The following is a 27031-nucleotide window of genomic DNA, read 5'->3' on the forward strand; positions in this document are numbered from 1 at the left end:
ATGGTTGTTTTTTTCATCACCTGATGTGCTAAGTATTATAAATTTAAATATTATTAATATTTATTATGAATTCAGGTCTCCTAGTCCTACCTTTCTTCAGATTAGTCACACTGACATGTATATTACTACGCAGTTGGGGCAAGCATCATGTTGGACAGACCAACAAAATGCAGTGAAGCATGTGACAATAGTCCATCATTAGCTGTTTTACTCCTGTATTGAAGCATTTGACTTGTTTGCCTGCAAGGATAAAATCTCATCTAAGCTTAACAGAGGTTTTATTTAAATGCCTCTGGGGTCAAGTGTGTGTCATGATAAAGTTCAGCAGCTCTATGAAGTCATCTATTTTCCATCAATCAATTTGACAGCACTCAGCTCCTTCCACTAACATTTATCCCTTACAGTCTCTGCACATATATTATTAAATGTTCTCTTTACTTCCCTCTCTCCTGTTAATAACTTTTCCTATCTTTTCAAAATATTAAAAGTGCAGGATGAAGGGTGCTACCACATTTGTCTGTAACCTCTTTTGCTGGCAGGTTTTGTTATTACAATTGTGGAAACTTTCATAGGTCACGCATCTGAAATAGCAGTGAGCCCTACTGTCCTTATGTTGCACATCTTTTGTACCATCCAGGCCAATACAAGGATGACAAAAGGAGCCCTCAGGGGGCACCTTCACTTAGTGAAGGCCCCCTTTGTGTCTGTGCTCATGCTCATGACACATCCTGGTACATTTATGATTGTACAAAAATGTCTTTATAGCACTTAGAACTAAGGTACAAATTGAAGTGAACTGAAGTGAACATCAGAATATCTTCTATCCTCCTCATTAAAGACAATTTTCACAGTAGTAAGAGGTTACCAGCTGGAGTCCCTAAAATCAATATTAAAACTATTTATAAATATATTTTCAAATTGTCTTGAAAAGAAAAAGAAGGGTGGTATGACCACATTTTTAGGCAATATGGCATTTTTCCAGATAGTCCATTGGAGGCAGATAATGAAGAGAGGCATGAGTTTCTTAAATCACTGTCTGATAAAATAGCAGGTGAAGTGCAATTATAAAAAATGCAGAGATGATGGAATACATCCTGTGGTAGCTTTTCTATCTATCTATGAATATACACAGATATTATATCCAAAGCATTCCAATTTCACAAATTTTGCGATCAGTATTCTGTAAGAGTGTTGTGACTATTAGGAAAAATATCGAATTTTGAAAAAAAAGGCTGGACTTCGTTTTTCTTGGCCTTACAGACAGAATAATACTGATACTATTTAATTTACTGCTAAGCAATACTGACATAATATTATAAATATCTTCATATACATTCTTTCTGTAAACTTTCAGGACTCTGAATGTTTCATTTCTTCTCTTGCTCTATGCTATTTGAACCAATGGAAATATTTTATTTAGATGAAAATCAACAAAGATCCTGTGGTTTTCCCCTCTCTGCTGCATTCTCTTGAAGGCAAAGCTACTAAAGTCACTGAGTTTGGATACTGTCTCAATTCAGGCCAACTGAAATTAAGTTGTTTCTTTGCATTTAGCAGAACCTGAATAAACTAGAACTGAAGTTCTGTTTCAACTGATTGCCTACAGCTCTGCTATCTACTTTGGATCACACTCTACCAAGGAAACTACTGAATATGCTTCTTACAGTAGATAACACCTGTATTATGTAAGGCATTTTGCCATAATGTGTTTTAAAAGTAATTCAAGTGGTTACACCCCTTGCTCTGAACGAGATCTGGCTGTTGCAGCTGCACAAGGGGTGTCTGCTGTCCACCATGTCTAGAGGTGCCAGATGGAAAGCCAAGTATCAGGAGCTTGGTGACACAGCTCTGTGGAATGTGCTCCTGCTGCTCTTGACATACAGTTTCTTATTGCCTTTGTTTTATAGTACAGGGTAAAGCATACTCTGCCAACAAGCAAATGTATTGGAGTGATTTTTTTTTTAGGATGAAATCTCTCCCGTTTCTGTCAGACCACATAAGACAGGGTCTACAGAGTGTAATAAACTGGAACTTGACAATTTGTTATTGGATGCCATTAAATTGTATTTTGCTGATTAATCCTCCTGTCTGTCAGTATAGAATACCTTCTCATTTTCTGTCTAATTGTGTGTTAATAAAGCAAGAAGATTTTTATAATATCATTTATGTCACTTACATAATTTCATGTATTCAACAGTACCATTTTTCCCTAATATTCTACCAAAATTTAGCATTTGTTGATCCCAGTCTCCCATTTGTTCTCAGTCTGTTGCACTTTCTTTGTTTTATGGGAACCCTCTTCTTTAATCTAAATGTACTGTGTGCTGTGTTGTGCTGTTCGTTTAAAACTTGAGTAACACTCGAAGAGGAATCATGAGAGGAAAAGATAAAAAACTTATAGAGATACAGGGAGAAGGGTAAGTAGATAGCAGCTTTTCAAAATGTTTTCTTTATTCATAAAAGTGTTTTGTCTACAAGAATGAAAATAATCTCTTGTGATTCTATGTCTTACTTTTTACTAGTGTCTGTCTATAATACTTACTGATGAAGCACCTCTTAGAAGGTAGGAAATAGGCATTGGAAAATGAACTGGGTAAGCCAGAACACCACTGTTACTGATTTGTGGTACGTGTGGTGCCTTGTCAGATGGAGTGGAAAATTGTAAGCTCATTTTAATTCAATCCCAGTAACTCAGAAAATTACTAATATTAAAAAAAAGAATCAAATACAGGACTGAATGGAATTTTAATTTAAGATTACCACAGATGCAGATTCTCAAATGAGTGTTTTCTATCCAATTAGGTGCCAGGAAGCAAAAAATCTCACTGTAAATCTCTGTGGTGAATCAGTATTAGACCATGGCCAGAAGTACCTCTGATAATCTTGAATACAACGATTAATGTACAACTCAAGAGGTGACATTTTATGTCAAAAGATAAGAGCCATTTTAGTATATCAGTGCCTTTTTGGCTCAAATGATAGTGATTGATTCCATTCTCCTGGAATGCTTCCAGCTATCACAAGTGAGTGCCTGGTTCTTTCAGCAGAAATGCTGAAATAAATCTAAATCAAGTATCCAGCTGAAAAAAAAAGGGATCCTCTATTTCAGATGGGACATAGTGTCTTTAAAGAAAAAGAGACCATCTTGACCACTGATTTCTTGTTTGACAAGCTACATAGTCTGAAATTATAGTGGATTTCATTGACATTGCAGTGCACTATTTTACAAACCTGAACTCTAACCGTCTGATAGAAGTGTGTAGAAGAACTGGGCCACGTGTGTGAAATGGAGAATGCAGAAAAGCAGAAATTAGAAAGTAAAAAAAAAGGGTTGCCATAACAGTAGATATAAAACAAGTGCTCATTGTATCCCTCATTGTATGAGAAAATTGCCTTTTTAAGGAGATGTCCTGCCCAGAGGAAATGCAGATGATGTTATAATTAAACACACAAAAAAGTGCACAATACCAGTTTATGATCTTGCTAGTCAGGATACTATGTTTGCTATGGCCCTAGAAGCTGCAACATAACATCTAAGAGAAAGAATGAAGCATGTCAGTGAGATTCATAGTGAGCATTGTATAAGACTGGCGATGTAAATGAATTTTCAGATATTTTTAATGTCCTAAAGGGGATGGATGAATGCAAGTATGCTGTTCTGTTACCAGAACCCACAGCCAGCAGATATTTCTATGGCATTAGTCAAAGATCTACACAAAGTGAAGGGAGAAGGAGGTCTAAACGATATCATTTAAGTTTGGTGATGAAATGCAGTAATTCACAGCTAAACTAGGCAGAATTCAAACTTCTAAGACAGAAAAGATTATGAGCTTGATGGAGAAGGAAGAATAGTTTGATAATGAGCTGAGCTCCCTGTATGCACTTCCATCACTTACCAATGCTATGCGTGTTGTATAAACCCAGGTCTTCTACATTGCAGTATTTGTGTTAGGAGATTGTTCTGTCTATTCTGTGTAGACTGGAGGATGTAAGAAGAATTATTTATTAAATGTGCTGCAAAACTGTGATGTTGTCCACAAATATTTGTCTATCCGTGTCTTTCTTGTACAACATAAGCCAAAAAATGCATCCTCTGAAAGATGATGAGAAAAAATAAATGTATGAAGTATAAGAATTGTTGATATATTTATTTGTATAATGTGAGAAATGGTGTTGTATGCACAGTTAAAACATAAACACATAGAATAGAACACAAATAGAACAAATATAACATGTAGTATGTTCAGTCCATCTGGTTCTCTGTGTCTTGTATTTGCATGAGGTGTTGAAAATACAGGCATATGTTCCTCTTCAAGTGAACAGTTGATGTAGTTTATAAACAGAGAGACTCAACAGAAAGGGAGTCAGAGCTGTCGAAATGTGTGGAAATCCATAAGGCCTTACAGTATGACCCAGTGCCCCAGTTAAAAGGATTTTCTTCAAAATTGTATTCTGAAAAGAAAAAAAAAATCTCTAGCTATTTAAGCAGATAGATCCTGAGCTGAAAAGAAATGAAATAAGATTTATGACATTCTTTTGACACACTTTATAAATGTTGTCATCCGATTCCTCAGACCACTTGCTAGTGTCTCCCTAATATCAGGTCACAAAAGATTTGCTGAATGGTGCAAAAAGCCTTTGGCCACTTCCATGAGGGATATTTTCATTTTGTCTTCCTTCCTTCTTCTACACACTCCAGACCAGCAGCAAATTGGCTCTGCCGTAGGGAAAGGAACACACCTCAATGACAGAGAACGTCAGGAAGGAGGAGAAATATATCCAAAGCACAATCCTATGGATTCTTTTGGGGAACAGGCTGGCCAACATGCCTGCTGAAATACAAGGAGGGAGAAAATGTGGTGAAAACGTACCAAGAAATGGTAAATGTTTTCACATTTCCTAAAATCTGAGTGTGGGGTCATGCCTTAATAAGCAGATATAGTGGAGACAGAGAAGAAAAATAGAGTAAATAGCGTTGAGGATTTCCCTAGGGCTGTTTTAGCATTGAGTGCTATCAGCTTGGCTCCATTTCCTGTAATGAAGTTTGGCAGGTAGAGCACGTTTCAAACTCCAACACCTGCATAAGTTTGTGCTCTGCTGGGTTTTGTAGAGACCACAGAGGGCCTTGATATACACAGGGTATTGAGACAGCTGGGGAGATACCAGCAGTATGATTTCAAGAGCCAAGACATGAGGTCTGACTGAATAAGCTGTGCAGCATTTGCTGGATTTAGGATGATGGAAGATTCAGCAAGCGCTGGATATGTATGGATACTCTTGATTCCCTCTCATGATCCGATCATGCCCTGTATCAAATCTTTAACTCACAGGCCTCATGGCACATCCTAAGATTGTGCAGAAAGGGGACAGTGAACTATTTCTGCTCTTAAATGTTAAAACATGTAACTTTTCCAGTTTACATAATGATATGTGTTCATGGAGTTGGAAAGCAGATCCTACACCTCCTAAAGCCATTGGAATGTTGTCTCTCGGAGAGGCTTATAGGTCTAGTCAACTGGCCATGACCACAATAGCTGAATGAGAGCTAAGGTTTAAAATAGCAACACTCCAGATAGTTACGACACCCTTTCTCAGATCAGCTGATATAGAAATATCCTGATGGTCCTGCTTTGAATTATACACATTATATAGAAACATATTGAAGATACTTGTCAATATAGGCAGAAGGAGCAAAAATATCAGACTTGATCTTTTAAAACACATAGTTGTAGAGTTAAAGTTAATGTAAATCAAGAGTCCCTTAAAAGCTGCATTATGGGCACATGGTAAGCAAAGTATGAGTTAGATGTATTGCCTATGCCCCATGAAGTGTGTGTTTTCAGAATCTTTCCTGCCTTGATTTTGGCTGACTTCTTTGTTTTCAGCTTTACTTTGATGTGGGTCAGCTGTGGTTTTGAGGTTGCTAAGATGATGTATGAATTTTGGCAGGGAAGTGTCAGGGTCAGTGCAGAAGTAGGCAACACACCTGATGGCAGCTGGCTGCCTTATACTGCTTCCACATCAAGGCATCCCTGCTTGCTGCTTACCATCCCAGGCAATTAACCTTCTTACTGTATGAAATCTTCATGCTCACAAGAGATGAGTGTTACAGAACACAGCACAAACTGGTATTTCATAAGGTCATGGTAAACCAACAGATGTTAGAGGAAGAAGCCTGTGATTCTAATCACAAATATGATTAACTGCCTAAAACATACTTATCTCCAAGGATACTTCAAAATGTTTGCTTGCAGCATTACATGGCTGGATATATTTTTCTTCAGCACATGAGTGATCACTAGGACTCAGAATATGGAAACATCCCTTTCCCCACCAGTCTAGTCTTTCTTTCTTCACACTTCTGTGTGATGCTTGGTTCATCCTGCAGCTATATGTGAGCCATTTATTACTTGCAGTGTCTTCCATTTTAGAAACTGGGTATTCACTGTCCATTTCCTTATAAATTCTGCTCCTTTTCTGAATTAAATTGAAGCTTAGCCTCACTCTTCCTATTGGATTAAGCCTTTTAACAACCTCCCAGCTGAGCAGCAATGTCACTGGAGACAGGTAGCTGCCTTTTGTATCCATCATTTCCCATTCTTCACCCAAACACTGTAATAACAAAAGATTTGCCTTGTGTCATACTATTTTCTGAACATTTTTTCCACAGCATTTGCACTTATATACACTGCCACAAATTTTTACTTAGTGGCTGCAGACTCAGGAGTTACTGGCTCAGCTTTTTGTTGAATGACATTTCAGTTGTTGAGTTGCACATTATGGGTGCTGACGAGTTACTTCATTAATGTCCAACAGGTCATGACTGAAACACTTTCTAAAATCATTCTGTAAAGTCGCCTTTAATCAGATGGGCTTTTACTAGAAGGCAGTAGATACCCTGAACTGCCAAAAATTGCTGTCTATTAAATCCCAACAGTACACTTCCAGCTGATTTCTGTCAGCTGTGACACTCACCTGGGAAAGTGCTTCATGTCATTTAATAAGTAGAATATGTCTTCCTGAAAAGTACCCTTTCTTCAGGACTATCTGTAGCTTTGTGCCCTCTGATGCCCATGTTACCACTCAAGATGTATTTTTTTCAAGTAGGAAATGAAGGTCATCAGAGTATTTAGTCTAAAATTCAGAAAATATCCTCCCAAATAATCTGTTTTACTGTCTTTATTTCCTTCTCTCCTCCCAACAGCATTTCTTCAGTACACAAAGAGTTTGCAATGCTGATTTTCACAATAAATTTAAGATCTCAATATAAGAAAATGCTTTTATTTTTTTATCATTCCTGCCACATTCTTGTTAACTTACTATGTAAAATAAAATATTGTTTAAGTAACTGTAGCAGCTAGAGCAAAGCAGTGATTAAGTTTTTTCTCAGATCAAAAAACCTGACCAAAATCCATCTACTAATAGCTATGTGCATGAAGTGTGTTAGGTTTCAGAGGAGCCCAGCCAGTATTGGCAGAATATTCAGTTTCCTCATGAGAAATACTAGGCAAATATATATTATTATTAAAAGTTTGTGAAGAAGAGCCTGTTTCACATTCCAACAGTAGTGTAGACTTCTGAGTGTTTAAATTCTCAGCTGCTGGTGCTAAAAATTCAAGGGAAGATAAATATTGCAGTGGAAAAATCTCCTTCCTAATTGAGGGTATTTTGTGGCTTGAAACATCATAATGCTTGGAATGTTTTGCTAAGCTATCCTTATTTAGCCAGAATCCAACCCGAAATGCCAGCTGTGCAAACTTATTAACACATCCTTTAGTTTATGGTGACTCATTACACAGGGGCAACATATGAACAATTACTCTTGCCATTCTGTTCAATTTAATTATGTGAGATTTGATGAGACTGGTTGTTGTTGCAAATGAGAGCACAGGGACAGCAGGAGTCTAAAACCATGAGAGAAATGCGTGCATATTAATATAACTTCTACATATGATTTTGCTGAATGGTAAGAACATTTCCATAGTGTTTTGCATATGTATTGCCTACTCTACCTAACTGACAGTCTAATTTATGCCACCAGACTATGGGAGCCAATGGATTGCAATGTACAGCATGCACCTTTGAGTTAAACTTGCATAAAAAGATATCTTAAATTGTGGATTGTCAAGGTAACCACAAGAGATATAACCATTTCTTTTCAAGAGATGATGAAGAGAGTAGGCAAGCTATGCCTACATGTCAGTCAGACTAATTACAAGAACTCACTGCTGGGTTTATCATGACAGGGTAGAACAATTAAGCTTCTGATCATGCTTTCAGAAACAGATAATTCAGATAATCCAGATACTTCAGTTGAAGACAAAAATTTCTTTGTTCACCTGATCAGTTCAGCAGTGATATGCAAAGACCCTGTAAATGAAATGTCAGGAGGGCTTAGCCCTTCCTGAGGAACACTCAGCATGACTGTTTACTTCTGAGTCTTTAGCCGACATTTTCACCAGATCACGCAAGGATATGTTTTGTCCAGGTTACTTTCAATTCCTGGCCAGTTAAATGAGAATTCAATGGGCTCTTATGTCATGTTGCTTAGGAGGAATCAGGCTTCATTCTTTACTGCCTAGAACTCTTTAAAATAAGTCACATCTCTCTGAAAGCTTTGATGAGAACTTTCCAAGATATCAGTATTTTGTCCTCTATTTTGACATGTACTATGCTCTGTATTGACGTTAGGATGATGAATGGTGTCCTTCGATTCTAATGTACAGGTAATTTAATGGTATGTAGGTAATTTTACTGCATTTATTTATACATGAGTAAGCATTCAGATGAAATTTCTATTAGCTTGAAATAATAAATTTTTAGAAATGGAATTGTATTTTTATGGTATTTTTCTGGGCATCAGGAGACTTAAGTTCATCACCCCATTCATTCCAAAAATGAATGAATCCCTGTGGGGTACCTTTGGGTACCCTATGGCTTTTGAAACATTCAAAATTTCTTTTGAATTACTTTGAGGAGTCTCTATTAGTAAGACTAGCACATGGATGACTAATCTGACAATACATCAGAAAGATGTGAGTTTTTCAGCATGTCTTCTCCTCCATGCCTTAAATAGAGTGGCAAAATGGGGTAAAGATCAAATATAATGATCACATCATTACTTCTGCTCACTGCATTCCTTTCCCTCTATGCGTCATCCTATTGCTGCACTTTGCAAAAGCTTGTTCTCAATTAGAGTGTACATTGCCATATAATTCCTTTATCCATACTAAGTCAGTGTGTTCCCTTAATTATATCTGATCCTACATCACTGCAATAAAGAGGAACTGTTACATGTAGGACAGTTCTAAGTCTTCAAGCCTGAGGAAATCTTTATATTGTATACTATGACTTCTACTATACAAACTTTACACCTTACTGGTGGAACAATCCAATTAAAGCCTTCTGTCTGTCAGCTCCTTAAATTCCAGTGTAAGCAGAAGTCTGTATCCATTTTAGTTCAAAATTCAGGAAATGGTTTCTGTGATACTTGAGGCAACACATTTAGTAAGAAGGCTTACATAAATCTGACAGCCTTCTAGGCATTAGAGCTGTCTGTCCTTTCATTTAGGGTCAACTAAATCCCATTAAATTGCTAATCAGACATGCTAAGTAGTTGTGATAAAATCCCTGTGCTGATGCAAAAGAAACTACAGTCACAGAGATATCTGAAACAGTCAATGCTAGTTGGTGGGCAAGATGGTTTCCACTGGAATGAAATGAAAAGCTAAAGCATTCCATTAAAAATGGCACCGTAATGCACAGAGAGAAAAAGAAAGTTTCACAGACAGTCTAATTTTGCCATCTCCTAACTTCTGTGGTTCTGTTAGCAATTAATCTCTAAACAAATGTTTGTTTATTTCCTAGATCTGCAAGCAGCTGTCTGTTTCCTGTGCAGAGCAAAGACAATATGCAAATGCTTCCTAAAATATACAAGGACATGGATAGCTTATATTGGTATAACACAGGCAAACAAACAAAAATTTAAAAAACCCAGCAGAAATACTAAAGGATCAATTAATTTTCATTTGTATGGAATTTACTTGGAAGTGCCAACATACTTAATTCATCAGATATTTATGAGTATTTGTGAAAGTTTCTTTTATTTGAGATACAAATGTGTTGCTATATATTTCTCACAATATTTTTATATATTATTATTTCAGTTTTCTGCCTTGAATGTATAAGAATAAAACCTTTAATCTTTCTCTGCCCCTTGGTTTTGCATTTGGTTTAGTTCTCTCTCTTACTTCTTTTTAAATTGTATTTGTTGCTTGTTATACAACGTTTAACTTCTTGGGTGTCCCATGCTAATGTAAATGGTTGTGGAATTGTGATAATAAGTATGATTGTTCTGTGAGCAGTGGAACTGATGAAGCCTGGCTTCCTATGGTCAGAATTACTGCTGTTTATGGAGCTGCTAATGCCACATGAAGTTTTCATGCTGCTGGAGTGCTCATACTAGCTCTCTCTTATATGGCTCTTCAATATCTGTAATAAAATTCATACCATGCTCTTTTTCTTTCCAGGGCACTAATAGGGTCATTCATCCAGCCTATTTTCATGACATTTGTAGCTTGTTTATGCCTTTGAAGCTACTGTTCATCTGTCAAATCAGCTGGAATTGTCCAAAAGGTGTTAAATGGAAAATGTGGATAGACAGAGAATTATGTTTGCATATAAAAACACATGAAAAGTACTATTTCTTGATTCTCATCACTTTTGATAACTGGACGAAAAATGCAATCTAAGTCAAGATAAGGAGCACATTTTCCAGAGGTGCTGAAAAATGTTTAAAAAAACATGGTGAAAAATGAAAAAGGATTGATTATCTGCCTAAACAAAAGAATCAGATATTATTTTAGAAATTCTAGCGTGTCCTATCCAGCCTCCAGCAGCCTTTCCCTAGGTGTTTTATGTAGCATCTGTTTACAACTGCCCTCATGGTTGTCTTCGATAGCCAGGTCATCTGAAATAAAAATAAATGCCTGTGTCTGGGCAATTGAATCACTCCCTTAGAATTCTGGTTCTTCAAGACTGAATATCTTAATAGAGATAATGGTGCCTCTCTAACTGTGACTGTTATGGAAATGACAGCAGTAGTAGTCAACATAAATAACTTTTTCCTGCATCATCCCAACAGGGACATTGCATTTGAAGCTTCTGGAAACAAGGATTTATGGATTTTATAAACCCAGGCAGCATAAATAGCTGATTCTGTTAATAGCAATTTTCTGTCCCCTTGTGCAGTTCTTAATTTCTTCCCTTTCCATTAGCCTTTCCTCCAAAATTTAGAGGACTTTAGTACAGGAAAAATTGCTAATCCTATCCCTTAGGCTGAAAGCAAATAGTGTCATGCATATAGGATATTTCCTTATTTATTATCTCTTCAGGTTTCAAGCAACATGACTGGAGAGAAGGGACATTAATCAAGTTGTCATCCTCCACTTTTCCCTCAGGTTTGTAAATCATAACACCATTGACATAATGAAGGTCTTTTTGTAGGCTAAGAATTTTCTTAGGAGCTCTCCAAGGACAAGGTGTGTGGAGAACCTCTTTGCTAACTCGATTTAAATTTCACCTAAAGTAAAAAAAAAATTGAAAATTGTGGATGTTCAGATGAAAATGGAGGCATCTTTTTCAGGAACAAAAGACACCCAAACAAAACAAAGCAATAAAACAAGCCGTCCTCCCTGTTGAAATATTTTTCATGTGGGGAAGATTTCTGAAGATCACTGAGTAAGAGAAAGGAGCAATAACAAAATGAGTGTGACTTTCCAGGTTAAGAGGGTCATCTCTGTGATCATTGCCATAGATATATATGCTCTGGACAAAATTTGTAATCGATAAAATTCATAAAAGGCCTGGACTCAGCACTTCTATTTGCTCTCTCATCTAAGTGCTTTAGCTTGACACACTCTTGATAGTTGTCTGTGCTGGAGCCAGCTGTTAGTTCTTGATGATTGTCTGTGCTGGAGCCAGCTGAGATTGGCTGCATCGGGGAAGCTTCTAGCAGCTTCTCAGAGAAGCCACCTCTACACCTGCCCTGGTACAAAAATCTTGCCAAGTAAACCGAATACAGCTGTGAAGGGACACAGGCCTGCCTTGAGTTCATCATTGAAGAGGCGGTTATTGTAAAAATTTTTCTGAAGCAAACTCAGACTTGACCCTTACAACTGTTTTTGACCTTGTTGTTGGATCAGTGATATCCAGATATGCTCTTCAGCGCTCCTGTATCCATTTATATTTGGTTGTCATTGCAGAGCTTTTTTCTTTGTGAAAACCACTGTAATTACATATTTGAAAGCTATAATCCTCACAACAATTTTCTCATATTCAGTTGCTTTCATTCAGTTTTTCAGGTTTGCTGATAAACTATGTTCTGCTGATATTTCACCATATTACATCATGAATCTTTACTGAGGCTTAAATAACTTCTTCAATTGCTCAAGATGTTAGCTCTCAGCCAATAGGACTTCCAATGCTTCATTGTAACAAGAGGGTAAAAGTTCATGAGTCTTTGTTTATCTGTTTTTATGTTTGAAAGATCATGATGATCAGTGGAGACACCTGAGAACAGGAAAAAAGTTCTCAAAAAGACACTTTTGTCTTCACAAAGGAAAAGATGGAGGATCTGGGAAAATCACAAGGCAGTCAATTTTACCTTGACCCTCAGGAAGGTTATGAAGCAAATAAGCCTGGAAAACATTTGCAAATACATGAAAATTAGGAAAATAAATGGGCATAGTCAGCATAGATTGATGAAGAGGAAAGCAACATAACCAACCTGAAAACCTTCTATGATAAGATGACTATCTTGATAGATGTGAGGATGGGGGGTACTCCTTATATTGGCTTTAGCAAGGCTTTTTGTCTCCCATAACATCCTTAAAGACAAACTAAAAAAACATTGACTAAGTTGAGAATGAGGTAGACTAAAATGTGCAGCTGCACTCAGATGATTGTGATAAGTGGCACAAAGTCCAGCTGGAGACAAGGAGCTACGGGTGTGCTGCAAGGCTTAACTCTGGAACCAATACTGGTTAGCATCTTTGTTAATGTCCTGGTGAGGGGACAGAGAGTATTCACAGCAAATTTGCAAGTGATACAGAATTGGAAGGCTGTAAGTTCATGTATTAATTTGGAGTATATTACATATGCAGTAAGAGGCAGGGTATATTTACTCTTTAGCAAACATAATTATTTGAACAGTTCTCATAATGGGTATGCATATAGGCAACAGCCGAAGGAAGAAAAAGATCAATACAAGTTCTAACTCTTAATCTTACAGTCATTTAATCAAGTACTTGAAGAATTTTACTATTGGTATTGTCAATTTGATCTCTGGTACAAACAACGAGGGGCCCTAAGGACAGTATTTTGTCCCATAATGGCTATGTGTAATTGCTATGGAGGATTTTGGACTAAATATCTGGAATGTTTATGATTCACAAAGGATATTTTTGTATGTCATTTGCATGTGTTTGAGTGCATCAAAAATCGTTCTTAAAACTGGAATGAGCAGGTTGTCTAAGGTAATTTTCTCAATGCCTCTCTTGGGGAGAGAGCAAGGAAATTATATTTCAGAGCCAATCAGAAGTCCAGCAGTAGCTGTACACATGCTGGGCATCAATCCTTTACTCAAATAGTTGCACTTGTACTTTCAATGAATAAAGAAAAGGGAAATAGAGCTGTAATGAGAAACTCAGATTTCCATTTACAGTCTATATAGTCCTGCTGTTTTCAAATAGTAATTTTAAGTAGTTTTGCACAAGGACATTTAGGTCTTTTATGATCCCAGTAAAAAAAGTCACTTAAGCTCTATAAAGTATCATTTAAAATATTATGTATTAGAGGTAACACCGTAAAGAAGAAAAGAAGAATACAGATAATCTTACATCCCTTTAAATTTTAAAAATCCTTAGTTGTGCAGCTTTCAATAGACCTCTGATGCATGCTGTGTACACACTGTCCATGGGAAGAGTGACCCCCTTTGCTATAGGAATTCCTTGAATGAGAATAACTGCATTCATGATTTCTGCTGTCTAACAGAAAGGATGCTCATGTAATTTTGCTGCACTTCTGGATAAAGCCAGGAACAGGAAGGTGCTGCAATTGCTGGTACCCAGCAGGAGCAGCCTCTGGCAATAAGCCAGCTGGTGTGATCCTTCAGCCAAGGGTTTAGTGCAGCCCAGCACAGGCATTGAAGGCCACGCTGGAAGTGCAGCACAGCACGGCACAGGACTGGGGGTACTCAGATAAACTTTTTTGCTCATCACTTACTCTTCCATGTATGATAGTGTCCCAGTTGGGATCATCACATCATTAGCTTTTAAATATTCATCATAATTTATGCAAAAAAAATTTAGGAGACTTATTATATTGATTGCACTCAGGCAATACCTGTTTCATTGTGCTAAATCAGTTTTGCTATGTTGTGTTGTATGGTATACAAATTTCCCCAGCTACTTCTTTTTCTTTTATAAGGATTAGCTATTCTTTTCTAATAAAACATGTTTATGAACATAGATTTACATTCAGTATTTTTAATTGAATTTTAAAAATTTATAACTTTCAAAAGAAATAGGTAGAAAAATAAAATATCAAGTGCTCCAAAATGTACTTGATTTCAGTGTTAGGTTGACATAGTATGGAAAGTTGCACTAATTGCAGGCTATCTTAAGCACTTTTATTTTTCAAGTTGTGGCATTCATTTAATTTTAGCTGTTGTAAATTAAAATGTTATTTTGGTATTCTAAATATGTGAAGTCTTATCCTGCTATTGAGCAATTGCAAAAAAAAAATTAAGAAACAAAAATTGTTAATAGGAAAAAAAAATCGTGGTTGCCATGAAACATTAGAGATTCTCAGTCATTTTGAAGCCTGGAAATGCAGTACTTCTAAGGTAAACTTTCCCAGATGTTTTTTACTTCCCATATGAAATATTCATGAAAGAATGAAAAAGCACTCTCAGCCAGGATGAATTAGGTTGTCACTACTAATTGCGGTAGACACGTTAGTTCTTTGTTGCACTGAGAAAATGACTCCAGCATAAAGTCAGAGGCTTCTAATGGAAATCAGTTCAGGTAACTTCATTTTTGGATTTTTTGAAGATTACTTTTTAAAGCTTTACAAAGAGTAACAAAGATTTTAAAGATTTTAAAGAGTAACAAACAAAGAGTAACAATCTAAGCAGGCAATGAAAAGAACCCTGGGCAATCTTTGAAGATAACTTTTTAAAAACATGTCTATTCTGAACACAGGTCAAAGCAAGGAAAGCTTGTGCAAGGCCAAGGTAGAGACACCAAAAGTGAGGCAAATGAGAATTTCAATTGTCACAGTTGGACTTTTTTGCCACCGTTGAGTCTATGCTGTAAAACCTGAACTGTGTTTAATGTTGGTTTAAAATAGAGACCTTTCAGAGGCTAAGGGAACATGCCAGTAACTACAGTAATGGAAGAGCTCAAGCTGTGTTAAACAAGGTGAAAGCACAAGATTTTATTTGCTATGAAGGTGATTGCAGAAGTGATGAAAACAGATAAAAAGTAAAACCACTTAAGTAGTAGAGATGTTGGTGTGTATTGAGCAGGAAGTAGTACTGATGGTTTGCAAACGAAAGTCACTATGAAGAGTTGAGAGTTTACTTCATGTCAGCTTGTAGATTTGTGGAATACTTGTCAGGTTTGAGACTGCAACTTGCTTCAAAATAATTACTATCTTGTGCAGGAGATAGTGGTGGAAATATCTGTGTTTGGCTTAGTCTTTGCTTTTTCCTGTTGCCTGAGTCTAAGCAAAACAACTGTTTGGTGAAATATTGAAAGCCTTAATTACAATAGTGCTTTGGCATTATTTTCCTGCCTCTCCTGTCCTGATTTTTAAGGTCTAAAAGGAGTGTGACTGTCAAGATGTTGTCTTGACTGCAGTAATTAATCTGTTTTGCAGCATCCAGACTGCTAACACCCAAAGAGGAAATGTATGAGAGGATGCTGGTGACTTAGTTCAATCAAGCATCTCACAGTGGATGCCTTAGTTCTGAGAGCTTCACCAGAGATACCATTTTGCTTCATTATGCATGTAAACAGACTCCTTGACTGAATGGCCCTGCCCATGTTTTGACAGTGTCTTTGCTGGCAGGTGGATGGTTTTGTATCATTGGGCCTTAAGGCAGCAAAGGAAAGAACATCAAGGAGTGGTGCAAGAGTTACTAATTTGACTTCAGTTAAGAAAACTGAGTGTCTACTCTAAGTAGGATTGATTACTTGCCATGGTTTTTAATCCAGGGACCGGGTCTCCTTCAGAAAGCTGGAGACCGTGAAAGAATTCTATTTATAAAGCCATAAAGATGATGGTTTACAAAGCTGTTCAAGCAAATCAAAACTTCCACAAGAAGGTGCCTCAAGAGAGATAATCATAACATTCATTTTTCAGGCTTCTGCAGGTATTATGCTTTAAACAAGCACTTTCTTGTATGTATGGGAAGCCTAGAGATGTGCAGAACATCAACATTAAAAAGAGTCAACAAAGCTGACTGCTTGTGGAGGTAAAATAAAATACTAGAGTTACAGTATTCTTTGGATCCCCAGTAAGATGAATCATCCATTCTTCACTTTGAAATATGTACTTCATGGACAACAAAAATACCCCTTGAAACTAATCCTTTCATCATCTGAAGCATATTTTTTCATTGGCACATCAGAACAAAAGGAAGTGCCATGGTTAAGAGATTACACCTTTGTCATATCTAAGGAAGGATCAAAAGCAAGTTACTGTTCTTTCTGTCTTTCTCCCAAGCTAGAACTTTTTATTTTCAGTATAATGTGCACAAAGCTTACAAAATAGACATCTTTGGTATATGAATCAAAGTAAATGGCCAACAGCATCCCAATTTCATCTAGCAGAAAGTAATGACTGTGAGGAGAAAGCCATTATTAATCACCCAAAAGAATGTGAAAGAATGGCTTTCTGAGTGGAGAAACAAGAGACCATCTTCAGAGTTCTGAGTCAACTTCAAGTCCAACATTTTTTGATCTATGGCTATGTCTGCATTGGCAAGTGTAAGGGAGAGTATGGAGCAAACAGTGGTGAGGACTGAGTTAGAACTCTGATTTTATGTTGGATTCCTTTTTTTTTTTCTTCTATATTTGGGATTCCATCCCCTATTTTGACTCTAGTCATAGATCATGGACTAACTCTGCATAAACAATTGGATAGCATTAGTTGTGCTCTTGGAACAAAGCTTACCATTTGGTCTCACCAAAAAAAAATGCAGTTAATGCCCTCTATGACTCACTTAATGAAGTGATTTACCAAAAAATGGTAGTACAAGTGGAGCCATTGACTTCTGCAGAGAAGAGTCACTTCTTTCCCCTCCATAGGGTAGGTCCTGCACATATCAATCCTTCCCACAATTGCAACAACCACAGTAATGTGGGTAGAAACTGAGTGTGATAGTTCAGTCTGGAAGAGCCAGTGTCCTCTCTTCAAGGCTGGTGTACAGGTCCTTGTTCCCAGCTTACTGCCTTAGGCAGTTGCCTCCTTATCTTATTTTTCAAGCTAAGGCTGAAAAATGACTTATTTTTATAACTCAGAGTAAGTAGATGGCATTCTTAAATCAGTACTGATGTAGTTGAACTGATAGGAAATGTAATAATCCATATAATTATAGAAGCCTATATCATTTTATGAGGGTTTCCCTATCTTCCCTGGAATTATAAAATCAACAGCCTTTTAGTGATTGTTTTGTAAGGTCAAAACCCATCCTTTCATAGGTGAGGCAATTCCCTGTTTTATTAGAAAATCTGGTCATCATTTTCACCTTCAAACAGATTCTTATGGTTTAAAATGTTCAAATTTATCAATATTGATCCCCCATTCTCCAAATTTTCTAAACTTCACAGATCAAATATCGAGTGAATGAGTTTTTGTTTAATATTCACTTGAATCAAATCTTTCATTAAAATATTTGGTCAACATTCCATTTACATTTTCAATTTAAATTTCTGTGTACCTCCAAACATCTAAGTTCTCTCTAAATGTAAGTTTATCACAATGAAAGCTTGCTGATACAATTTTATTCTTTTTTTAATATAACTGAGGCATAAATTAGTTTTTTTTTAAAATGGAGTTAAATTTAAGGAACAATGTCTGGTCAACTGCAGTTCAGAGATTTCTATAAATATCCTGTTTAGTAATATAAATAATTTGTTTGGAGTTGTATTTTGCAGTAGTAAAGAAGAGTGATGTGCTTATTGTGTTTTTATGGGGTTTATAACCATATAAGTTATACAGGAGATATTACAAGTTGATTTTATTTATCAGCTAGAGATTGGAGTCTCTTCAAGTCTCCTGCAAACATTGGTGTTGTGGTTTTATTGAACAAATAATTTTGAGATGTCATGTCCAAAGAAGTGGTTTGTAAAGGACTGAAAAAGGAACTTTCTTCAGAACTTCTGAAGTAGTCAACACCCTATAAAAGAGTCTCTAACTGTTTATTTCTCACTCATCTAGGAAACAAAGCAAAGGAAGAAAAAAGAAAAAAGCTGTTGCACTTTGTACTTTTCTATCCATAGTTGGATTTGAGAATATGGTGTTTTACGATTGTTTATTATGAGCATAAATAAAGTTTCATTCAGGTATTTTGTACCTTTCAGTGTGCCTTGTTCACTGAAAGGTACAGAATATAGTCAACCCAATCATTTTTTTATGCACCCTTACATATGTGTGTTCACATTTCACAACCTTGGCTAGAACAATGGAGAGCTGGAGGCTGGAAGGAAATCCTTGTTTAATACAAATTCTTTGTCCAAGATTACTGTCCCTTCACTGACTCACTATTAAAAAGAATTTTTCCTCTCAAATATTTATAATGTGGCTGTTTTTTCATTTAGTTTTTTAGGCAAAAGGCCAAAAAAGGATTAGAATAGCCATAACTGTAAAGAGGACTACAAGCCTTGACACTTATTCCACTGTATTGGTTGCTCAAAAAATACCAGATTGAAATAGCAAAATTACTGTAACAAATCATTAGCTTTGTTTGCATTTTCTAGGACTATTTTTCACAATTAATCAGCCCAAAACGCTTATCAGCTAATTGTTTTAAAATTAATCACTTCACCATTCTCTTTCCAGATACAGCACTGAAGAAATGATGAAGGGTGGTGATCAACACTAACGCGTTTCACAAGTTATATACAGCCTGATGAAACAACTTCTTGTGGCCAGCTGGTCTTGGTGTCTGCTGCATGCACTACAGCTCATCCTGAACTCATCATCATCTCTTTTTGAGCAGGAACATGCTGGAAGATAAGCAGACAAATGTAAAAATATAGAATCTGGATGAAGATTTCCTGTGTCCCAGCAAAGGCTGTGGCTGAGTGGATGATTTCACTGCATTTCACTTTCAGGGGTGAGAGCTTATGGCTGTGGTGTGCAGAAACACCATTTACCTTGCAAGCAGCCCATTGTTTACACGTGAAAGTGTTCTGGAAAATGACACAATCTTGTTCAGAGAACAGGATGTCTCCCAGTCTGTGTCTCCAGAAATGTTGGAGCAGATATCTGATCTATAACCGTATTAAATCTAAGCTTCATAAATTCATAAAAGCAGAGTATGAGGTATTTTCAAATCTACTTGTCCATAATGAACTTCACAACAGTCCAACCATTTTCTTCATTAATGAAATAGTTGGAGATCTGTGCTGTTAAGCAAAAAAAAAGGATGAAGAACTGGAAATAACTAAGGCAGGGAAGAAAAAAGGAGTACTGGAGGTGAAACAGGGGTAAGAAATTACAGTACAAAGAAAGAAGGGAAATAATAGAAAGCATGGAAAAGAGACAAGTAATATAATTAAATAATGCCAAAACTACATTTTCATTAATGCATAAATTATTTTCTATAAGCATTTAGAAATGTAAAAATATATTTTCTCTCTAAAACAATACACTGAATATTAAGTAAAAGAATTAAGGAAATAAGTTGTAATGTAAGATCCAATGTAAGCAAAATAACTTTGGAAATATTATAAATAAAACAATTTGTAAATACAAATAAAATATTTTAAAATGTCAAAGTGCATAGTGTAACAACTAAGAAGGTTGAGCCACGGGTTTTCTGCTTCAGTGGCTTTCAGAGACCTAAAAATAATTCTGAATTTTGTGAGGCAAGATTTTGGGGGATTTCCCACCTGCATGGAAATTGTGGTAGAATTGGAGAAAGGAAAAAAATAAAACAACTCTTGGACATTAAACACTTCTAAAGGTATAAATGTTTCCATCCTTTTAAAAAATTCAGTAATTAATCTCAGTCAGATAAAACTGAAAATAAGTAAAAATGGAAAAGCTCAAGCTCTCATTTGTGTTTGTATTTGAATTGATTTGCTGGGTAACACTGAAGAGCTTTACAGAGCCAGGAAGAGCAGTGAGTGCTGGGGGTGCCTAATCCTTCCCAGAGCATGCAGCCTGCCTGCCTTCAGACAGCTTTAGTAAAAGTAATATTAGCCCCAGGTTCCCAGGAGAGCCTTGCAGGGACCCCTACAGTAGCTGCAAGTCAGGACCCTCATGGGGATGTTTTAATCCAAGTCACTAAAGCACCAGAGAGCCTGAAAATCCAGGGACTTGATAATGCAGAGGACAATCATCCAACCACAGAAATGAAAACCACATCTCAAAATTTATACTTCAAAATCAGATAGATGACATGGGCTGAAATAAATGTCTTTTCAGGCTCCCCATTAGGTCTGTTCATCACTGCATTGGCAGGAGTTGTTCAGCAGCTCTGCAGTTCCCACCTGGGGCTGCCTCACCAGCCTGGGGAGCTGCTCCTCTTGCACACTGGGGTCTCTCACTGCTGCTGATGCCTTAAAGCCTCGTCCTTCCATTGCTGTTTTTTCCCTTCTTCCTCTTTAGTGTTGCACCTCGCTGTTTTGTCAGTCCTCCCCACATCCCCCTGCTTTCATTTATTCAGGATGTTTTGACTAATAGCTAGTGTTTGAGGAGTCTGCTTTTAACCCTCCCTCCTTTTGTGCATTTGGTCTTCTGGGAAAATAACAAGAAATAATAATAATAATTTTACTTGTAATAATGAGCAAAATGTATCATTCAGAGATCTCCAAATGGATGCTTTTGATTTAGTCCTTCATTTGTTCTTCCTATGCAACTTGAGCAGAACATCTGATCATTATTTAATTTCTAAGACTGCTAGCATAAATCCCACATCTGAGAAGAATACAGTGTAAATGCCTTGTATCATTCCACACCCATTGGTTCATTATTGGGTCTTCTGGGATACATTGTAGAATAATAACATAAATTATAGTCTTCCAGTGTAAACTGCTCTTCTAAATAATCTCTGGTCTGCCCTTCTCTGTATTTTCCAAGTTTTAGAGCTGAATGTTATAGCAACCTGAAAAAAAGATTTTTTTTTGCCTTATCTAAGTCTTACATGGAAGCACTATTTTTTTAAAGTGAGGCACAGGCATCAGCTCTAATTGACAAAACAAATCAAAATTCTCAATTAAAAACTTTCCACAGTATTGATTTCCAGAAGCTGGAGAGTACACTTTGTGAAGGGCCATTTGTTGTGCTGAATTTTTTTTTTGCATTTCCCAGGAGAATTGACAACTAACATCTGTTACAGATATGAGGCTATTAAAGTTAGCTTGAAACTGGTACTTGGAAGTCTTCTTCCACTCCAAAAATAATCAATCTTTTTAATGAACTGCAATGTTAATTGGCTGAAACTTCAGCTGGAATACCATTTGTAAAACATACTGTCACTTTATACCAAATCAAAAGTTACTGTTCTGTCTCTTCCATCTCAAAACCTACATGTAATTTTCAGATTCTCTTCCTGGTACCATACTTATTTGACAAGAACTCAGAAAAGTCATCAAGTCTTTTTAGACTAAGTTTTAGGTATCAACAATACACTTTTCAGTTTTCTACCTCGGGCCTGGAAGCAGTCACTCACTTGGACTCTCCAGCTGAAGTTTTTCCTCATTTTAATGCATCATAATAAGAGACACATTTCAGCAGCCTCTATACAATGCTATTTTCATCTGATTAAATGTGTATTTAAGCAAAAAATTACAGCTGTTCCATATGTAATTAAAGTTTCTTCTATTAGATGTTCCAATATTAAGGTTCAGGCCCATTAGCCAAGAAAGTAAAGTGAATTTCAGTACTTTAAAACAGTAGCAAACGCTGAAATCTGAATGGTTATCCATATTACCTAAACAAGACAGAGGCCCTTCCATCCAGATATTCGGATAGCAGGTTTACTGAGCAATCAGCCTGGCAATTATCTGTGCTTATTCATGTGAAACTACATCAAGGTCTGCAGGTCAGCATCACCATAAATATTTTAAGCTAAAATAAATATTTACAGGCAGTTCTAGGCAGAAGGGGCCTAAAGGCATGAACTAGCAAGACAGACCGTGGAGCTCATTCACTCATACTGAGCTATAATTTCTGGCCAGGTTGTAGCTTCTTACTAAATTGTTATATCCCACACCACCAGCAGCTGGTTCACCACCACTGACTCCCAGAGCACTGGTAAGATACAAGGGTGTCTTTTGGAGTGTAATAATAGCTTGTGTCTAGATAAGCAACATTCAACATCTGAATGCAGAGCAAGACCCTTCACACAGCTCATGGTGCTGGTTCTCTGGCGTCTCTGACAGCCACCTTTCATTAGTGCAGTGGAATAGCCCCATGACAAGGAGCCAGTTGGTGACAGACTGCTTGTGTCCACTCCCCCATATCTGTGCATAAGCCCCTGCTGTATCCTTACCCAAATTGTCAACTGCCTCTTGAGAACAGAGCTTCTGCAGCATTTCCTATATCAGTTTCAAATCAGCTATGTTTTATCCGTGGCTAAAGGAAGGAGGATGCAGAGAGCAAAGTTAATTAGCCAATGGCCTTAATCTACCTCTCTCCAGAGAGTTGGCACAGACAGTGAAATTTGTATTTCCAAACACATCATGTGAGCTGGTTTATCAGATTACATGTTCTTTTATATTTAAATGCCATGAAGACAATATTTATAAGCAATTTTTAGTAGAAGGAAGTCCTTCCAGTGCAGCACCTCTGTGTTTGGAGCAGCCTACATTTCAGTTTGAAATAAGACAATATGTCTTAAGCAGCAGAGAAAGCTAGAGTACACTGGAGAAGGCCTGAAAGAATAAATATTAGCATTTCCTCAATGTTATGCTCAATAAAGACACAGAGCCTCCACTGTGATATGAAAAAAACCAAAGAAAACCTGAACTGACTATAATGCTGTTGCTATGCATTGATCAAACATGGTCTAAATTGTTCAAGCCCAATGATGTAAAGAATGTAGAAATCCCTTAATCTGTCCTGTTACTCCCTAATTCACAAGTTTATTAGAGAATGAAAATTAATGTCCAATCATTTTCATATGATTCCTGGGGCTGCAGTCCCCAAAGTAGAGTGGATCTTTCATAAAACTGGGAAAACTGTCGGGATACTGGGGAAAAGAATCAGACTATGTGAAGGATATGGGGGTTGTCATGCCTCCCATGGCTGGTTGCTCATGGAAAAGAGTAGGATGTTTTTTACAGTAAAGAAAACCAGAGATTTTTCTTCATCAAGCCCTGAATTTCTGCTTGATGAAGATGCACCTGCTAATCCCTCCCAGAATCTCTGTGTGTCACTGAGCAGACTGAACCCGCCAGCCTGCCTAAATTCAGCTGTCAGACATGTTCCTATTTATTTACCTTCTGCATTCTCTTCTTGCAGCCTTTGTCATCCACATAATAGTGTGAACCTGCTCTTAACAGATTTTTTCCCCTTCTGTTAAATCTGAAGTGAAAGTGGGAGTTACATGACCCCAACACAATTATTAAACCAGGACTAGACAGAGAAGCAACATCAATCTTCAAAAGAAGTTTTGATAGGAAATAGAGGACTGCTGCATAAGAATAATACCTGCTGATAAAAGACCTGGGGAGTTTGTGCATAGCCAAAAGCTGTTTGTAGCTGCTTTTTAAGCACATCTGGAGCCAATATTTAGCAGGACACATGCACATGGTAATCATAATAGCCCACATTAAGCTCATCAACCAGCCTGGCTAGCATTGAGCATAAGAGGGACAGATGATTGCTCTTCAGAAATGCAGGGGTCTCTCTTGTGGTAGCTGCTCTCCAGCAAAGCACAGAGAGCAACTGCTGCTTTTTTAATGGTAGCAAATTCTTCCCAGGACTTATTATGCCATTAGGCAAGTCCAAATCCAAAAGTACATTCAGCCCAGAACAGAATACATATGACAAAAATGACAGCTATGTTTCTAACATTCGGTCAAGTTTATAACATTTTAAATGTGCCCTGATTGTTTGGTAATTGAAAAAAGATGAAATTAAAGTCTTCATTAACCTGTGTTTACAAGCTTTGGCTGCTTGACATAAATATAAGAAGTCAATTTGAGCATTTCTCACCTTTCATTTTCCTGGTGGTATATCCTGTGAACACTTCTATGCTTGGTCACTGATATTTTAACATTTTTATGGTACTTGATTCCATCTTACAGAATACCATTATATCATCTTTCTCTACAAGCTTATAAGGAAAACAATAAAATGTTTTCATATTTAAATCATATTCTGCATACATTTTTTAATTTTTTAGCTCAGAGTAATAATTCTTTAACAGGATCTTGGAAAATTTTATGGAGAAATTAATTGCTATTTTTAATAAAGATGTTGCAATGTTTGAAACTTGTCTCTACAGGGATGATAATAATACCATCTGTCCTCTGGTTTGTGAGAGACAATAAAAAGATAATTTCATTGAAGTTGGACCACAGATTTATACAGCAGAAGTAATTTCAAAAGAAATTAGACCTAGCAGGATCCTCTTTTCAGGGGAAAACATCAATTTCATCAGAAAATATCACTTTATGAGAACAGTTCTTATAAAGAGGAAAAAAAAAACCTTGCATACTTTTCACATCAATATTTTGACAGGGCTTCATCTTTCTAACCCATCTGTCTTCTATTTCAACTCAAAGTATTTTATTTAAATGTAAACTAATTATGCTTTATTCATATTTAATTGTAGTGGAAATCTTTAAAAGCAAAAATTAAAATAATGGTTTAAAATTGCCTGAAAAAAATTCTTTTGACATAATTTCTCTTTCATTTAATTTGGTTTTGACCTAGAATAATTTTTATTATGAATAGATAAATTGTTGTATCCAATGAGTTATCATAAGCATTGGGAGAACACTCTCCAAAGAATAATGAATGTTCTGCTATATTAAAATGGATGATTATATAAGGAATTCGAGTGAAATACTAGCTTTTTTTTTCTTTGTTAGTAAAAGTATACCTTGATGACATTAATTTCTTATTGTCAAATGAAGACACCTATGTGAAATATAAAATAAAAATGTCTGTTTAAATGTAGTTTCTGTTTGCTGAGAATCCAGGGCAACTGCACATAAAATGATTTACTGGGTTAAGGCAATATTGAGGAAAATCAGAGTATGCCTTAGATAATTTTTAATAATCTTCAGTAGACATCATAAAGGCAACTCAGTAATCTACTTACTCCTTAGCATCTGTGATTTAATTTCCCTCTGAAGCAAGGTTCTGGGCAGCGAAGACTAAAGAGCAGCTGCATGGTTCTGTGGGACTGAGGATATTTTTCCCAATAAATCTGTTTAAAACATTATGAAAAGTAAAACTGTCTTTAGAATTTCTATCTAATGTCTTTGTGAGGTGGATGTGAAAGGTGTGAATAGAGAGTGAGATATTACTGAAATTTATTTCTCAAAGGGCTTACTAAAGGGTTAATGTAATGTTAGATTCTTTCCTTATTTACTGTCAGTGTAAGAGGCAGCAGAAGAAAACTATTCCCAGTATTTGCCTTTAGAAAAGGCCTCATGTAAGTGCCTAGAAGGACTCATGTCTTAGAAATCAACTCATCTTGAACAAAGTTGAATATTCACCAGCACACTCTTTGACCAACAATTCTGTGACTCCATCCTATTCTTACAGGATCCTGTTCAAAGGAAATCTTGAGGCAAATTACTTGAGAAGGGTTAAGAGAGGAAGGCCTTCAGTTTACAGCTGGGTAGGCAAAACAAGTCTTCCATGGTACCATGGGTGCGTGTGTTTCCGTGAGTGTGCACATATATATGTGCACGCAGAGAAAAGATGCCTTTGAAACCTGCTCATATACTAAGGCCATTAGAAAATCTAACTCAAGGCCATTAGAAAATCATGCACCACACAACTTTTCTAATAATAATAATTGTGTACCTCAGCTTTTCTGGAAATTAAGTTTTCTGAAATAGATTATAGAATGGGACTTGGAAATATTCTCCTAATTTCTAACTATATGGTATGTTACTAAGGGAACTATGTTAAAAGCTTACTGGAATAACCTCCAGTTTGCTTCCAGATAATTGTCCCCTGTTTCCAATCCTCCATTTGTATCTATAATATATCCAAAAATAAATCTCACTCTCATATCTGATATTCCTTCTGTATTTTGTGAGGAAATAACTTCCAACAATGGACTGCATGAGTTGTTTTACTCTCTGGCACAGATATCTGCAGGATTGCACCTTGAAAATTCTAAGCTCTGGGTCTTTATCTGCTCTGGACCATATGCAATCCACTTTTTATTGTACAGAAGGAAAATGCAAAGCTTTTAGTATCTTAGCTACATTTTCCAGGAAATATGTAGAAAATAATACTATTAGTATAATGCATATCCTTCCATTTCAAGTGGCCTCCATTGAACTAAAATTCTTGTTTTAGCTGCTTTTATCCTAGTCATTTTTTCTCTCCCATTTACTGTGTCCTTGAGTTGTTTTCTTGTCTGTGGCATATTGGGCTAAATGAATTGTTCTGTGCAAAAAAAATTTAGATTTTCTTGCAGCACGCACTTCTGTGACTTACAGTGCATAATAATGAATAAAGCAAGCAGAAAAATTACATTGGAGAGGAATCTAGTTTTATCACAGTAAATTAATTTTTTTGTGTTTCAATGATTATTAAAAAA

At 36.5% G+C, this 27031-nt stretch overlaps 1 long non-coding RNA gene across 1 annotated transcript in view; it reads left to right on the plus strand.

The window, feature by feature from the left end:
* LOC136554731 (uncharacterized) overlaps nt 1-20246 on the plus strand; it is a 122960-nt gene extending 102714 nt beyond the window's left edge. Inside the window, exon 2 of the long non-coding RNA XR_010783372.1 lies at nt 19129-20246. This is a non-coding gene — a long non-coding RNA (uncharacterized lncRNA). The remainder of the gene's footprint in view (nt 1-19128) is intronic.
* Nucleotides 20247-27031: the final 6785 nt, after the last annotated feature.

The sequence above is a fragment of the Molothrus aeneus genome, chromosome 3, assembly GCF_037042795.1.
Source record: "Molothrus aeneus isolate 106 chromosome 3, BPBGC_Maene_1.0, whole genome shotgun sequence".
Taxonomy (NCBI): Eukaryota; Metazoa; Chordata; class Aves; order Passeriformes; family Icteridae; genus Molothrus; species Molothrus aeneus.